Source organism: Pristiophorus japonicus, chromosome 6, assembly GCF_044704955.1.
Source record: "Pristiophorus japonicus isolate sPriJap1 chromosome 6, sPriJap1.hap1, whole genome shotgun sequence".
Taxonomy (NCBI): Eukaryota; Metazoa; Chordata; class Chondrichthyes; family Pristiophoridae; genus Pristiophorus; species Pristiophorus japonicus.
The window spans coordinates 171,725,204-171,743,376 of record NC_091982.1 but is presented as its reverse complement, the minus strand read 5'-3'; the positions used below and the strand labels follow the sequence as shown (position 1 = coordinate 171,743,376).

Below are 18,173 nucleotides of genomic sequence, written 5' to 3'. Positions count from 1 at the left end.
CAAAGGCATGGATGAGAGTTTCAACAGCAGATGAGCTGAGGCAGGGGCAGAGATGAACAATGTTACGGAGGTGGATTACGTAGCCGGTCTTGGTGATGGAGAGGATATGAGGTTGGAAGTTCAGCTCAGGGTCAGATAGAAAGTAATTTTTGAGACCAAACAATAGACTATTTTTTAGTAATGTCTGGTCATTCATTAAGTCATGTAGCACCTTGGTATTAATAAACTCTTTTGAACTCAGTGGGCCAGGAAGCGAGACTTAAAAAAAAAATCTAAGCCACAGAATGTTGCATTCCCTCTCCCAGCTGGTATGAGAACATTGATGTGAACAATGAATGAAATCAGGATTGGTTTTGGCTGGGAAGCCGAGCCCACAGGCAAATAGTCTGCTGATACTTACTGTCTCAACTCACGCATGAAGAATAGTCAGCTGAGAGGTACTAGAACTCTGCATGGAATGAATTACATTGTAACACAAGCCTTCAGGAAGGGACAGAGAATTACATAGTTGGTGAGTGATCGTGGTGGAGATGCGGTGAATGTTTGTGATGGAGGTGCGGCAAATGAGGGTACTGCGTCCAGAAGAGCCGAGGGCCCGGGGCAGCACGGGCCAGCCCAAACTGTGATATGTGTGCATGCTCGGTCCGTGCAGCAGAGCAGGTCTCCAGTCATTCTGGTTAACCCTTGCCACGGGATAAAGGCCTAGCTCTGTCAAGCCCGTGTGGTGGCTGGTGTGCAACGGCCACCACACGTTAAAAAAATTCACACACAGGCACCTTACGCCCCCTCAATTGGAGTTCAGGACTGGAACATCGGGTCCTTCATTGAAACATCTGTGAACTCTTGGAAGCAAGTCATCCTCGTTCGAGGGACCACCCATGATGATGATGATTGATGGTGTGCCTGGCTGAGTAACAATGCAAGTGTCTGTAGGATGTTGTGCATTTATAAGTTTACATGTTACTGGCATAAGAAAAACAAATTAAGTTTATTGTTACTGTGACAGGTTGACAAAATGTCATGTTAACGGAAGCAGAGTAATGGAGGCACTCCTTAGTGGGAATGATATTGCTCAAAAATCCCTCTGTGATTAAAGCAGGTGTGGGGGAGCGGGGGGCGGGGTTAAGGCACATTGGAAGGAATTTTACATTTTGGACCCACCAAGAGTGCAGGTGGGGGCTGGTCGTGCACCAAGAACACGGAAGTCAAAGTTTTAACTCCACAACGTGCATGTGACATCACTGGCAGATTTCCCATCCGGAAGTCAGCCTGATTGGCAAGCTTGGCTTCCAGTCGGATGGAGAATGCTGCATTCACCACTCAAAATGACGAATTTTTAATGAGCAGTGCAAAGACTGAACCAGGAAGTTAAGTTGAAATAGTGGTGCAGAAGGGAGGGATTCAAAGTCCTGGGACATTGGAACCAGTTCTGGGGGAGGTGGAACCAGTACATACCGGATGGTCAGCACCTGGGCAGCACCGGAACCAATATCCAAGGGAGAGTGTTTGCTAGTGCTGTTAGGGAGGGGTTAAACTAATATGGCAGGGGAATGGAAACCTATGCAGAAAGTAGAATGAGGGCAGAAGCAAAAGATAGAAAGAAGAAAAGTAAAAGTGAAGGGCAGAGAAACCCAAGGCAAAAAGCAAAAAGGGCCACATTACAGCAAAATTCTAAAGGGGCAAAGTATCTTAAAAAGACAAGCCTGAAGGCTCTGTGTCTCAGTGTGAGGAGTATTCAAAATAAGGTGGGCGAATTAACTGCGCAGATAGTTGTTAATGGATATGATGTAGTTGGCATCACGGAGACATGGCTCCAGGATGACCAAGGCTGGGAACTCAACATCCAGGAGTATTCAACATTCAGGAAGGATAGACAGAAAAGAAAACGAGGTGGGGTGGCATTGCTGGTTAAAGAGGAAATTAACGCAACAGTAAGGAAGGACATTAGCTTGAATGATATGGAATCAGTATGGGTGGAGCTATGGAATACCAAAGGGCAGAAAACACTAGTGGGAGTTGTGTACAGACCAAACAGTACTAGTGAGGTTGGGGACAGCATCAAACAAGAAATTAGGGATGCGTGCAATAAAGGTTCAGCAGTTATCATGGATGACTTTAATCTACTTATTGATTGGGCTAACCAAACTGGTAGCAATGCGGTGGAGGAGGATTTCCTGAAGTGTATTAGGGATGGTTTTCTAGACCAATATGTCGAGAAACCAACTAGAGGGCTGGCCATCCTAGACTGGGTGATGTGTAATGAGGAAGGACTAATTAACAATCTTGTTGTGCCAGACCCCTTGGGGAAGAGTGACCATAACATGGTAGAGTTCTTTGTTAAGATGGAGAGTGACACAGTTAATTCAGAGACTCGGGTCCTGAACTGAAGGAAAGGTAATTTTGATGGTATGAGACGTTAATTGGCTAGAATAGACTGGCGAATGATACTTAAAGGGTTGATGGTGGATAGGCAATGGCAAACATTTAAAGATCACATGGATGAACTTCAGCAATTGTACATCCCTGTCAGGAGTAAAATTAAAACAGGGAAGGTGGCTCAACCGTGACGAACAAGCAAAATTAAGGATAGTGTTAAAGCCAAGGAAGAGGCATATAAATTGGCCAGAAAAAGCAGCAAAGCTGAGGACTGGGATAATTTCATAATTCAGCAGAGGAGGACGAAGGGTTTAATTAGGAGGGGGAAAATAGAGTATGAGAGGAAGCTAGCTGGGAACATAAAAACTGACTGCAAAAGCTTCTACAGATATGTGAAGAGAAAAAGATTATTGAAGACAAATGTAGATCCCTTGCAGTCACATTCAGGTGAATTTATACTGGGGAACAAAGAAATGGCGGACCAGTTGAACAAATACTTTGGTTCTGTCTTCACGAAGGAAGACACAGATAACCTTCCGGAAATACGAGGGGACCGAGGGTCTAGTGGGAAGGAGGAACTGAAGGAAATCCTTATTAGGCGGGAAATTGTGTTAGGGAAATTGATGGGATTGATGGCCGATAAATCCCCGGGGCCTGATAGTCTGCATCCCAGAGTACTTAAGGAAGTGGCCCGAGAAATAGTGGATGCATTGGTGATCATTTTCCAACAATCTATCGACTCTGGATCAGTTCCTATGGACTAGAGGGTAGCTAATGTAACACCACATTTTAAGAAAGGAGGGAGAGAGAAAACGGGTAATTATAGACCGGTTAGCCTGACATCAGTAGTGGGGAAAATGTTGCAATCAATTATTAAAGATGAAATAGCAGCGCATTTGGAAAGCAGTGACAGGATCGGTCCAAGTCAGCATGGATTTATGAAAGGGAAATCCTGCTTGACAAATCTTCTAGAATTTTTTGAGGATGTAACTGGTAGAGTAGATAAGGGAGAACCAGTGGATGTTGTGTATTTGGACTTTCAAAAGGCTTTTGACAAAGTCCCATACAAGAGATTGGTATGCAAAATTAAAGCACATGGTATTGGGGGTAATGTACTGACGTGGATAGAGAACTGGTTGGCAGACAGGAAGCAGATGGTCGGGATAAACGAGTCCTTTTCAGAATGGCAGGCAGTGACTAGTGGGGTGCCGCAGGGCTCAGTGCTGGGACCCCAGCTATTTACAATATACATTAATGATTTAGATGAAGGAATTGAGTGTAATATCTCCAAGTTTGCAGTTGACACGAAGCTGGGTGGTGGTGTGAGCTGTGAGGAGGATGCTAAGAGGCTGCAGCGTGACTTGGACAGGTTAGGTGAGTGGGCAAATACATGGCAGATGCAGTATAATGTGGATAAATGTGAGGTTATCCACTTTGGTGGCAAAAACACGAAGGCAGAATATTATCTGAATGGCGGCAGATTAGGAAAAGGGGAGGTGCAACGAGACCTGGGTGTCATGGTACATCAGTCATTGAAAGTTGGCATGCAGGTACAGCAGGCGGTGAAGAAGGAAAATGGTATGTTGGCCTTCATAGCTAGGGGATTTGAGTATAGGAGCAGGGAGGTCTTACTGCAAATGTACAGGGCTTTGCTGAGGCCTCACCTGGAATATTGTGTTCAATTTTGGTCTCCTAATCTGAGGAAGGACATTCTTGCTATTGAGGGAGTGCAGCGAAGGTTCACCAGACTGATTCCTGGGATGGCGGGACTGACATATGAGGAGAGACTGGATTAACTGGGTCTGTATTCACTGGAGTTTAGAAGGATGAGAGGGGATTTCATAGAAACATATAAAATTCTGACGGGACTGGACAGTTAGATGCAGGAAGAATGTTCCCGATGTTGGGGAAGTCCTGTACCAGGGGACATAGTCTAAGGATACGGGGTAAGCCATTTAGGACTGAGATGAGGAGAAACTTCTTTACTCAGAGAGTTGTTAACCTGTGGAATTCCCTACCGCAGAGAGTTGTTGATGTCAGTTCATTGGATATATTCAAGAGGGAGTTAGATATGGCCCTTATGGCTAAAGGGATCAAGGGGTATGGAGAGAAAGCAGGAAAGGGGTACTGAGCTGAATGATCAGCCATGATCTTATTAAATGGTGGTGCAGGCTCAAAGGGCCAAATGGCCTAATCCTGCACCTATTTTCTATGTTTCTATAGTTAATTCTATAGTTAAATCATGTACAAAAAATGAAATAAACAGAGGGAAAGATGTGAGTAAGAGAGATAAAAGACAAAGAGGGAAAAAGTAAAAAAATATATATTTTAATTTTTTTAATTTAAATTTTAAATTTTGTACAATAATTATAATCCAAAAGAATTAAATGCCACGCTTGAAAAAGTTAATTTTCAGTGCTGGAGAGGTTGTTTGGCATTAATTAAAACTTAACACAGAAATGTATTTACACTGAAATGGACAAGCGCTATCTTTCTCTGGCGAGTTTAGTGGGTAACTACAGCAACTTCATGCCATTCCATATATTTCAATGCCGAGTCTATCAGTGAGGTATTGATGTAGCAAAGATTCTGGAGGAGCAGGGCAACTCGGACAGCAACTTCTTGATTTTCACATTTAACTGCGATGTGTGTCACCAGATGTTGCTGTCTGATTTACTCTTTAATAACGGTGAGCACTGTTAGCCTCACCATTACCTTTACCACAAAATTTGGACCATTATTAAGTGATGATACTTGTCATGATGATGATGATGATGGAATAAATAATTCTTCATTAAAGTTTACATGAATTTCAACGAATATTTTGGCATCGGCATAGCTGCAGTAATATGTCAAAAACTATCATTTTTTTCAAGCCTAGTCTCTTGAGGGGAAGACAAGTAACTTTTGAGGGTCATTACTTTCAATGCCAGCCGCACGTGTCATTCCAATTCATCAGCATTCAGTGACTTGAGTTTTGATGGTAAATGCACTTTGCATAAATAAAGCACTCTAACTTGCCCACTTTTGTCACTCAGAAACAGATCTCCACTATTGACAGTCAGTATAGGCAGCACAAGACTCAGACTTTCTATTCTCCCAGATGAAGGATTTCAAAAACATTATTTTAATATTAGGCTACTGCCAATGAGAACATGTTTCATTGCATCCACTTCCCTGAGTCAATGAGTTGTTTATCTCATAGAAAGGTATACATTTTTATTTAAAGATTAAAAACATAGGGGGTGAAATTTACTTTTTGAAAAGTTAGCGTGCGGCGAGATGAGTTGCCAAATTCTGGAAAATTGAGGGTTTTCGCCTCAGGAAGGAAGTGGGGGGGGGGCGATATCTGAGGTGCTAATGGCCTCAGTGGGGTGCTGCTGGAGCGCTATTGCCAGAGCTCTCCACAATTTCAGATGACTTTCATTCAGCAGCATTTAGCTCATTCCAGTTCTTAAAGGGGATGTAAATTCAGGCAGCACCTGTTCATTTTCATCATTGCTGGACTTCACTCAGAGCTGGAAGCAACTTCTGACATGGCTGCTCCAAATCCTGCTACAGGGGCCACTCGCTTCAATGAGGTGGCATTGGATGCATTGGTTGGAGCAGTGGAGAGAAGAAGAGATGCACTGTTCCCTCCATCTGGGAGAAGGCCAATGCCGCAGGTTTTTAGGGCCATGTGGCTGAGGTGGCCGCGGAGGTGTCAACCAGCACTATGGTCGACAGAACCCCAACACAGTGCCGGAAAAAATTCAATTACCTCAGTCAGGTGGTCAAGGTGATTACATGTTTGCACAACTCTTACATACCAGTCTCTGAGCCTCTGTCTGTGCATATTCTGCAAACCAGCCTTAATTCAACAAACAACCACCAAGCATCTATACCTACTCACAGTCACACCTCGCCTACACTCACAACAATTCAACCACGGCAGGCATATCTTCCACATACATAGCTCGACTCTTACTCACACAAGTTCCTTTTTTTGCAGTCCAAGGTGCCACATAACAGGAGGGAGCAGCAGCAGACTGGAGGTGGGGGGCAGGGGGGAGCTGAACTGCACAACCTGAGTGACCCGGAGGAGCGAGTGCTTTGGCCCGCAGGTGGTGGGTGCTGTGGCTGGCAGAGACATCGAGCCTTCTGGGAGCAACAATGGTATCTTTATTCCTCTCTTCTCATCCCACTTCCCCGTTAAACCACAAGGCCTTATCACTTTCCAGCTCCTCATTCTGTCTGCCTTGCTTGCTCCATTCCTGCCGCTCTGCCCTCATCTTAACACGACTCTTGTGCCATTTATGTTTTCAGATAACCATGCAGCAGATGCCGGCATGTCCCTGAACACTCTCCGCCCCCCCCCCCCCTCCACCCCCAACAGAGTCATGAGGGACAATAAGAGGGGGATGAAGTGGAGGAGCCAAGCAATGCATCACTGCTTCTCTCATCCACAGGCACCAGCTCAGATACTGGCTCTACACGGTCCTTAGAGGTTAGGTTAGTAGAGTGGTCTGCACTGGGTGATGCACCAGGGCCTAGCGGACTGCAGCACGGTCAAGGGGAAAGAGAACCTCGGGAACCATCTTCCCGAAGGGCGAGTTTGAGACGAGATCTGCTGCATCTGTTCTAGCATAAAGAACACTCTTTGCTTAGTCAACCTGCCACTCATGGTGACTGTTTTTGACTAGATGGTTGACTCAATTTCTAATCAAAGAACATGTTAAAGTTTTTATTGCTGTTGTTTGATTTGAGGGTTAAGGTTATGGATGGTGGACTCGACATAAGTTACTGTTATTGGAGGTCTGTGATCCTTGGGTCACAAGGTAACTTTGTATTACATGCACTGGTTCTGATTCAACAGCTTCACTTTCCTGAAGACATCACCAATAAATCATCATTATTACATTATTTGTTTTTATATGCAGATTGAAGCAAATTAGACTTTTACTTTCAACGTAATGAAGCTTAATTCTTCAACTATAGGCTGTTTCACATGGAAGACTTCGGGAAGGTAGGAGGGATGGCCCAGCACCTGAGTGATGTTAAGCAAGATCCAAAATGCTACCTCACAAGAGGACTACAAGATCACCAAGGAGTTCTTGATCTAAGTACTTAAGGAGTACTTAACTAGGCCCAAATGCAGGCACAAGAGTGGGATTATATAGGCCTAATGGCATACTTCAGATTCACACTTTCAATTATGGGCTGACCTCAATGGGGAAGAAAATAAATATGGACATACAAACAATGATGGACAAGTAAAGATCCTCTGGTCCATCGAGCCTGTCCCACACAATTGCATTACCTTGTGTATCACAATATATATACTCCACCCCATGTGATCACCTGGGAGAGGCAAAAAAGAAAATTATAAACCCAGCCCAATTTGGGGAAAAAAATCTGGTAAATTCCTCTCCGACTAATCTAGGCGAGTGAAACTAGTTCAGATCATCACTCTGGCCCTGAATTCCCTGCAGCACCTAGCTTGAGGCAATCCTTGTCCCAGCCAGAAATAGGTCCAGCTCCTGCTTGAAGGAATTCAATGAATCAGCATCCACTGCACGAGATGGCAGCTTGTTCCAGAGGTCCACTATTCTCTGGGACCAGAACCAGCTCCTGACATCTAACCTAGATCTAGCACTATACAACTTACATTTGTGACCCCCTGGTCCTCCCTAAACGATTTAATTGAAACAAACTGTCAACTGGAACATAATCTATTCCCTTCATTGTCTTATAAACCTCAATCAGATCACCTCTAAGTCTATGCTTCTCTAAATTGTCGAGTTCCAACTATTTTAGCCTATCTTGATAACTAAGATGCTTTCAACTGGGAATTAGTCTAGCCTTTTACACCCTCTACATCCTTTTCAAAGCAATCTAAAAGAATGCAAAATCAAACAAATATTAAACTAAAAATCATTGTTTGTGCTATAAAGTGTATAATGGGAAGAGCTAAAGGATTCAATTATGCATTTACTAACATTTTAACTTGTGTCGCAGGTCTTTTTGTATGACTGCCAAATTTGATTATTTTATAATCTCTGTCAGTAACAAAGCATTAATTTTACTAACTACTGAAGGTTTAATTCTAATCATTTATTTAAATCTCTCTAGTTCTACAGATGTTTTAAAGCACTTTAGCTCTGCCAGAACTCGCCTGTGGATTTAAGCACCAGAAGTCTCTCGAAGATTACAAAAGATGGCCGCAACAGCCGAAGGAACTACAACAACACCAGCTTCATAAAGCCCTCTACATCTCAAAGCTCAACAGTCACTCAAAACCGGTCTGATAGCATTGAAGGAGGCATAGGCAAAGAACTTGCATGTGAAGCTTCAAAGCCATCAGTATACATAGTGGTATGATTAAATGAAAACTTCTGATGGCAACTCCAGGCATTTTAATACTGCTTTGTAAGGAGCTTCCCTCCAAGGTTCCTATGGGAATTATAGTGAGCCCAAGGCTGCTAAAAGCTAAACAGCCTGTAACACCAACCAGGATGAAATATAAAATGAATGACGAGACTTTCTGAGTGATGGTTGAAAAGTACATAGTGTAAAATCCCTTTGTGTCAGGATGTCCTCATGTACCAATGAAACTTTTGGACATTGAGGAACCGAACCATGGTTGGCTCTCCCATTCCAAGTTAAACAATAGATTCAGTTTGCTTTTTTTTAAAGTTGCTCAATCAAAATGTAATTTATTGCCCTGGTGCCCTTACTTATAAAATACTGGATACCTTGGAGTGAGTTATAAGAACAGAGGCTATTGAAAGGTAAAGTAGATAAATTAAAGAGGCAGATGATAGAACCTCTGTCTGTAGTTTGCACAGCTGTCTCCATATATTGTGTGCTGCTGTTATTCTACTTCCTATGGTATCTCATAATGTAACTATCATGAAAGCTGGTTGTTATGTCCTTTCACTCTACTGCAAATCAACACAAGGCACACACTGGAGACAAGTTCACTCTGTGACCTGTACCTTTATTCACAGGACCAAGGAGTGCTGACCCTGCGTAGGACCTCCCTTCATATACCTGGATGACCAGGTGAGGAGTGTCTCCCACAAGTTCACCCCCTGTGATCAAGGTTTGCATTTCTTAGGTGTATACAGTGTACAGTGTTGTTACATGAAGGTTACAGTTACATGAAGATTACATACATGACATCACCTCCCCCCAACGTCTTTAGGTCAAAGATTGAGTCTTTCAGGCGGTCGACATTCTCTCGTGGAGCGCCGCAGTTGGGGCTTTGGTTGTTGAGCCTTGGAATGCATCTTTGTCACCTGTGGTGATTCCGGCTCGTCCGGGCTGGCCGCAGGGACTGTGCATGCTGCTGAATGTTCTTGTTGCTCATTCACTGGCGGTGGTGTGGGCAGCATCTCATGATTTTCCCCAGGTTCCTCAGTGTCCATGCTGAACCTTTTTTTTACTTGGTCCAGATGCTTGCGGCATATCTGTCCATTGTTAAGTCTGACCACTATGACCCTATTCCCCTCTTTACCAACTACAGTACCCTCAAGCCACTTGGGCCCCAAGGCGTGATTAATGAACAAATACAGGCTCATCGATTTCTATACATCTCCCCTTTGAGTTATGGTCATGACACTCATTTTGGGACTGGCGCTTGCCCTCAACAATGTCTGACAGGACTGGATGAATGAGAGGCAGCCGAGTTTTAAGTGTACGTTTCATGAGTAGTTCTGCTGGCGGTACTCCCGTGAGCGAATGCGGTCGGGACCTATAGGCCAGCAGGAGGCGTGATAGGCGGCATTGAAGGGAGGGTCCTTGAATCCGGAGCATGCCTTGTTTTATAATTTGGACCGCACGTTCCGCCTGACCATTGGAAGCCGGCTTGAACGGTGCTGTCCTGACATGTTTGATGCCATTACCCGACATGAACACCCGGAATTCATAGCTAGTGAAGCATGGGCTGTTGTCGCTAACCAGGATGTCTGGCAAGCCGTGGGTTGCAAAGACTGCACGCAGACTCTCCACTGTGGTGGATGTCGTGCACGAATTCAATATGATGCACTCGATCCATTTCGAGTACGAATCAACAAAAATGAGTAACATTTTCCCCATGGACGGGCCCGCATAGTCCACGTGAATATGTGACCATGGCTTGGTGGGCCAGGGCCACGGGCTGAGTGGGGCCTCCTTGGGGGCATTGTCCAGCTGGGCACACGTCGTGCACCTGCGAATACAGTGTTCCAGGTCTGCATCAATTCCCGGCCACCATACATGTGATCGGGCAATGGCCTTCATAAGCACAATGCCTGGGTACTCGCTGTGGAGTTCCCTGATGAATGCTTCCCTTCCCTTCTGGGGCATGACTACCCGGCTGCCCCATAGTAGGCAGTCGGCTTGGATGGAGAGTTCATCCATCCGTCTGTGAAATGGTTTGACCTCTTCAGGGCATGCTCCGTAAGGACACATTTCTTAATCAAGGATAGGAGGGGATCTCTGTTTGTCCAGGCTTTCATCTGGTGGGCTGTGATGGGGGAGCCTGCGCTGTCGAAAGCATCGACAGCCATGACCATCTCAGTGCTTTGCTCCGCTGCCCCATCAGTGGTGGCCAGTGGAAGCCTGCTGAGCGCGTCAGAGCAATTTTCGGTGCCTGGCTGGTGCCATATGGTGTAGTCATACGCAGCCAGTGTGAGAGCGCATTGCTGTATGCGAGCTGACGCATTAGCATTGACAGCTTTGCTGTCGGACAACAGGGATGTTAACGGCTTGTGGTCCGTTTCTAACTCGAGCCTTCTGCCAAAAAGGTACTGGTGCATCTTTTTCACCCCGTAGACACATGCGAGTGCTTTCTTTTCAACCATCCCATATCCCCTTTCTGCTTGGGAGAGTGACCTGGAAGCATAAGCCACAGGTTGGAGTTGGCCCTCATCATTACTCTGCTGCAACACACACCCAATCCCATAGGATGATGCATTACATGTCAAAACCAATTTCTTACAGGAGTTGTACAGAGTCAACAGTTTGTTAGAACAGAGCAGGTTCTGCACCCGATTGAAAGCCCGTTCCTGACAGTCCCCCAAAAACCAATCGCAACCCTTACGCAGGAGCACGTGTAGCGGCTCCAACAATGTGCTTAAGTTCGGCAGAAAGTTACCGAAATACTTCAATAGTCCCAGAAATGAACGCAACTCCGATGTGTTGCCGGGTCTGAGCGCGCGAAAGATCGCCTCCGCTTTGGATTCGGTAGACCGGATCCCGTCTGCGGCAACCCTCCTGCCCAAAAACTCGACCTCTGGGGCCAAAAACACACACTTGGACTTCTTTAGTCGCAGGCCTACCCAGTCCAGTCGGTGTAGCACCTCCTCCAGGTTGTGGAGGTGTTCCTCGGTGTCTCGACCCGTGATAAGGATGTCGTCCTGAAATACGATTGTTCCAGGGATAGAGTTGAGCAGGCTTTCCATGTCCCTTTGAAAGATAGCGGCTGCTGAACGAATGCCAAACGGACACCTGTTGTAAACAAACAGCCCCTTGTGTGTGGTGATGGTGGTCAGTAGCTTGGATTCATCGGCCAGTTCTTGGGTCATGTATAGAAACATAGAAAAATAGGTGCAGGAGTAGGCCATTTGGCCCTTCCAGCCTGCACCGCCATTCAATGAGTTCATGGCTAAACATGGAACTTCAGTACCCCATTCCTGCTTTCTCGCCATACCCCTTGATCCCCCTAGTAGTAAGGACTTCATCCAACTCCTTTTTGAATATATTTAGTGAATTGGCCTCAACAACTTTCTGTGGTAGAGAATTCCACAGGTTCACCACTCTCTGGGTGAAGAAGTTTCTCCTCATCTCGGACCTAAATGGCTTACCCCTTATCCTTAGACTGTGACCCCTGGTTCTGGACTTCCCCAACATTGGGAACATTCTTCCTGCATCTAACCTGTCTGAACCCATCAGAATTTTAAACGTTTCGATGAGGTCCCCTCTCATTCTTCTGAACTCCAGTGAATACAAGCCCAGTTGATCCAGTCTTTCTTGATAGGTCAGTCCCGCCATCCCGGGAATCAGTCTGGTGAACCTTCGCTGCACTCCCTCAATAGCAAGAATGTCCTTCCTCAAGTTAGGAGACCAAAACTGTACACAATACTCCAGGTGTGGCCTCACCAAGGCCCTGTACAACTGTAGCAACACCTCCCTGCCCCTGTACTCAAATTCCCTCGCTATGAAGGCCAACATGCCATTTGCTTTCTTAACCGCCTGCTGTACCTGCATGCCAACCTTCAATGACTGATGTACCATGACACCCAGGTCTTGTTGCACCTCCCCTTTTCCTAATCTGTCACCATTCAGATAATAGTCTGTCTCTCTGTTTTTACCACCAAAGTGGATAACCTCACATTTATCCACATTATTCTTCATCTGCCATGCATTTGCCCACTCACCTAACCTATCCAAGTCACTCTGCAGCCTCATAGCATCCTCCTCGCAGCTCACACTGCCATCCAACTTAGTGTCATCTGCAAATTTGGAGATACTATATTTAATCCCCTCATCTAAATCATTAATGTACAGTGTAAACAGCTGGGGCCCCAGCACAGAACCTTGCGGTACCCCACTAGTCACTGCCTGCCATTCTGAAAAGTATCCATTTACTCCTACTCTTTGCTTCCTGTCTGACAACCAGTTCTCAATCCATGTCAGCACACTACCCCCAATCCCATGTGCTTTAACTTTGCACATTAATCTCTTGTGTGGGACCTTGTCGAAAGCCTTCTGAAAGTCCAAATATACCACATCAACTTGTCCACTCTACTGGAAACATCCTCAAAAAATTCCAGAAGATTTGTCAAGCATGATTTCCCTTTCACAAATCCATGCTGACTTGGACCTATCATGTCACCTCTTTCCAAATGCTCTGCTATGACATCCTTAATAATTGATTCCATCATTTTACCCACTACTGAGGTCAGGCTGACCAGTCTATAATTCCCTGTTTTCTCTCTCCCTCCTTTTTTAAAAAGTGGGGTTACCTTGGCTACCCTCCACTCAATAGGAACTGATCCAGAGTCAATGGAATGATGGAAAATGACTGTCAATGCATCCGCTATTTCCAAGGCCACCTCCTTAAGTACTCTGGGATGCAGTCCATCAGGCCCTGGGGATTTATCGGCCTTCAATCCCATCAATTTCCCCAATACAATTTCCTGACTAATAAGGATTTCCCTCAGTTCCTCCTCCTTACTAGACCCTCTGGCCCATTTTATATCCGGAAGGTTGTTTGTGTCCTCCTTAGTGAATACCGAACCAAAGTACTTGTTCAATTGGTCTGCCATTTCTTTGTTCCCCGTTATGACTTTCCCTGATTCTGACTGCAGGGGACCTACGTTTGTCTTTACTAACCTTTTTCTCTTTACATATCTATAGAAACTTTTGCAATCCATCTTAATGTTCCCTGCAAGCCTCTTCTCGTACTCCATTTTCCCTGCCCTAATCAAACCCTTTGTCCTCCTCTGCTGAGTTCTAAATTTCTCCCAGTCCCCGGGTTCGCTGCTATTTCTGGCCAATTTGTATGCCACTTCCTTGGCTTTAATATATCCCTGATTTCCCTTGATAGCCACGGTTGAGCCACCTTCCCTTTTTTATTTTTACGCCAGACAGGAATGTACAATTGTTGTAGTTCATCCATGCGGTCTCTAAATGTCTGCCATTGCCCATCCACAGTCAACCCCTTAAGTATCATTCGCCAATCTATCCTAGCCAATTCATGGCTCATACCTTCAAAGTTACCCTTCTTTAAGTTCTGGACCATGGTCTCTGAATTAACTGTTTCATTCTCCATCCTAATGCAGAATTCCACCATATTATGGCCATATGTAGGCCGAAGTGAGGTCCAATTTGGTAAACAGCTTGCCGCCTCTGCCAGCGTGGCAAAAAGATCCTCGGCTCTCTGAAGCGGGTATTGGTCTTGTAGTGACACTCGGTTGATAGTGGCCTTGTAGTCACCACAGATCTTGACCGAGCCATCCGTTTTTAGGACAGTGACGATGGGACTTGCCCAGTTGCTGAATTCAACGGGCGAAATTATGCCCTCCCTTCGCAACCTGTCCAACTCACTCTCAATTTTCTCCCGCATCACATACGGCACAGTCTGGCGTCCGGGGTGATGCGTATCACTACTTTCGTACCATTGAATGTACCGACACCAGGTTGAAATAGTGACTCAAATTTTTGTAGGACCTGTGAGCATGAACTTCGCTCCACAGATGAAATGGCGTGCACATTCCCCCATTTCCAATTCATCTCGGCTAGCCAGCTCCTCCCCAAAAGCGCGGGACCATTTCCCAGGACAGTCCAGAGTTGCAGCCGGTTCTCTGATCCATTATGTGTGACCACCAACATTGCACTGCCTGGCACTGGGATGATCTCTTTGGTGTATGTCCATAATTGCGTGTCAATGTGTTCTAGTTTGGATCTGCTAGCTCTGAGTGGCCATAGTTTCTCAAATTGTTGGACACTCATAAGTGACTGGTTGGCTCCTGTATCCAGCTCCATGTGTACCGGGATGCCGTTTAACAGTACTCTCATCATCATAGGTGGCGTTTTTGTGTATGAGCTGTGGATGTTTGCCACCTGAACCCGCTGAACTTCAGCGTCCATTGCTGTGTCCCAAGCATAACCCTGCCTTGCAGACCCCTCTTGTGGTTCATCCGCTTCATAAACCAGCCTCGCAGTTCCTGCACATTCTGGCCAAATGTCCACTGAAGTTACAATTTCTGCTGATAAATTGTTGAAACCTGCAGGTTTTCGCAGCATGTCTGCCCGCGCACCTCCAGCATGAGCTGAGATTGTTGTGAACAAAAGAGCTGTTACCAGACATTCCTCTCTGATTGTCTCTTTGATTACTCTTGAGCACTCTGTTAGTGGGTGTCAATGGCCCCATCACGGGACGTATTGTCCCTTGTGATGGTGTAATTGCCTGTTCGACCTGCCATTGTCTCTGTTGAGGACCCACCCTATAGTCTGTTACTGCCTGGTTGGTGTCGAATTGCCCTTGCCTGCCTGCGGGGTTCTGAGTCGCATTTACCATGTTAACTCCCTGCTCCATCGCCATGTTGGGAGCAGAGTTGCGCGCATATATGATCTTGGTTTCCTCCTCCCCTGCCATGAAGGTTTGAGCCATCAACGTCGCTGCTTCCAAGGTCAAGTCCTTGGTCTCAATTAGCTTCCTAAAAATCCCGCATGACCAATGCCCTCAATGAAGAAATCCTGCAACATCTCCCCCCTGCAGGCGTCTGTGAACTTACAGAGGCTGGCCAAGCGCCGAAGGTCCGCAACAAAGACTCTGCTCTGCGCTTCCCGACGTTGGTGCGTATAGAAATGGTGTCGGGCCATGTGTATACTGCTCGCCGGTTTGAGATGCTCACCGATCAATTTGCTGAGCTCCTCAAAGGTCTTGTCCGCCGGCTTCTCGGGTGCGAGCAGGTCTTTCATCAGCGCGTACGTCTTAGGTCCACAGCTGGTCAGTAGATGCACACTTCGCTTGTCAGCCGCTGCTCTCCCAGCCAATCCTTCGTGACAAAGCTCTGCTGGAACCTCTCAACAAAATCGGCCCAGTCCTCACCAACACAGTACCGTTCCTTTGTGCTACCGGTGGTCATTCTCGTGAGTCGTTGATTCCTGTTTCTCGTCACCAAATGTTTAGTCCTTACACTCTACTGCAAATCAACACGAGGCACATACTGGAGACAAGGTCACTCTGTGACCTGTACCTTTATTCACAGGACCAAGGAGTGCTGACCCTGTGTGGTACCTCCCTTTATATTCCTGGATGACCAGGTGAGGAGTGTCTCCCACAAGTTAACCCCCTGTGGTCAAGGTGTGCATTTCTTAGGTATATACAGTGTACAGTGTTGTTACATAAAGGTTACAGTTACATGAAAATTACATACATGACACTGGTCAAGAAACCTGGGGGCTGAAATTGCCCCCCACCTTACTTACCCTGTTTCAGTTTTTACCAGCACGGTGAATGCAATGGCCCCTTGAACGGAATTCCACTCTTTGTCCTTTTTTTTTCGAACGGCCCGGAATTCGGTCATAATGGGGACGCAAATGCAGCGGTGAACGGAAGTTCGCTCTCGAGAGGGATGGAAGTGGGGAGCGGGCTGAGTGTCCGTGCTGTCACTCATCAGCGACATCATTGCGCAGGCGCGTCACCACGTCTCTCCCCTTCACTTAAAGGGGAGAGCCTCTGCGATTCTTGAAGTCCACTGGTGGTCCACTGGGCCACCAGCGAAGGTTTCGGTCGGGCCAGCAGCCTGCCACCCAAGAGGGGATGCCAGGTTGCCTGTTGGTGGCCCGGTTGAAACCAGGGGCATAATTGTCGGCCTGATATGGCAGTCGGCCGATTTTTTTTTTAAAAGGGCAGTAGGTCCTCCATTTTAGAAAAACTCCAAGCCAAGCGGCAGAAAATGTTTCTTTGGGCACCGAGCGGCGGCAGCAAGACTTTCTCCGTGAAATTTCGTAACCGGGGTGGAACATCGGCGGTGCGCGCTCTGATGATGCACTTCGGATGGATCGGTAGCAGCGGAGCAGTCACCGCCGGGATACCGTAGGAGCGGAATTTTCAAAATGGCGTCTATTTCACGAAAAATCGGCAGCCATGCCGCTCTGCAGCATGGCTGCCAATTTCCGGCAGTACAGGCCTGAAGGGAAGGGGTCATTTCGGCTCCCTGATATTTTCCACTTTGTCTCAATTTTAATGAATCCATCAACTCATTTTTAAACAACTTTACAGATTTGTTAAAGCAAATGCACAGAAGAAAATGGCTGGATAAATATTTTATTAGAGCTCTTTGAAGAAAAGTCACATCATAAAAAAATCAAATTTGAAACATTTCAAAACAGCAAGTTATGTACCGTCATCCATAAAATAATAACCTGGCCTAATCCCACTCTGTAATGAAGCCTGTTTCCAGAATCAGATGAATCGTTCCCTATGGTGTGTCTGTCTCTATCCCTCACTCTTTTACAAACAATCTTTGATGTATATTTATTTTTTCCACTTTCTTCCTCCCCCATATGTCCCTGCCTATCTTTTACTCATTTTAAACATTCACTTGTTCATGAACTCATCTGCTTTCTTTTCTTTTATATGTCCTTTCCATGTTGCTCTCATTGTACTTTTCCCCCCAGATTGTGTTAAGTTTCTTTCTCATTCTTTCTCTTGCAGTCTCTTTATGTATTTCTCAGTTATCACTGTTCATTTTTCTAAATCTGCCATTTTTTTGTTTCTACACACTTTCTTTCTTACTTGGCTGTCTATTTAGTCTCTTCGTTATATTAGAAACATAGGGCCCAAGTTTCGAGCCGCGCCTAGAACGGCGCAGTCCCGACCTGGACGCCCGTTTTTCGTGCCACAAAGTGCGCTTAAAAAAACCCTCCAGATTCTCCACCTCCCTGCAGGTTCTCTGGCAGCGCAGCGGGAGCTGTAGGGGGCGGAGCCAGGTCCCTGCGCTGAAAACAGTGCCGGGACCTCTGCACATGCGCGCTACAGTGGGCGCGCATGTGCAGTAGCTCCAGGAGCCCGAAACTGTGTGGGAGGGGCCCAAAGCATGCATCCCCTAGCCCTGGCCGAATGGCATCACTGGGGCTGTGAATAAGGCTCCTCCCATGGCCAGCTCCTGCTTCCTCCCGACCCGACCCGACTCCCGCTTCCTGCCTCCGGACCGGACCCGACACCCGCTCCCCCCCAGCCCCCCGCCCCCGGACCGGACCCGACACCCGCTCCTCCCCCCACCCCCGCCCCCCCGTCCCCAGACCGGACCTGACACCCGCTC

The 18,173-nt window shown here is 46.3% G+C and overlaps 1 protein-coding gene across 1 annotated transcript in view; it reads left to right on the top strand.

Moving 5' to 3' along the window:
* Positions 1–18,173, top strand: part of tmtopsb (teleost multiple tissue opsin b) — an 85,203-nt gene that overhangs the window by 54,917 nt on the left and 12,113 nt on the right. The window contains exons 6-7 of the mRNA XM_070884051.1: positions 8,488–8,730; positions 9,366–9,420. The gene's annotated coding sequence lies outside the window, so the exon portion shown is untranslated. The remainder of the gene's footprint in view (positions 1–8,487; positions 8,731–9,365; positions 9,421–18,173) is intronic.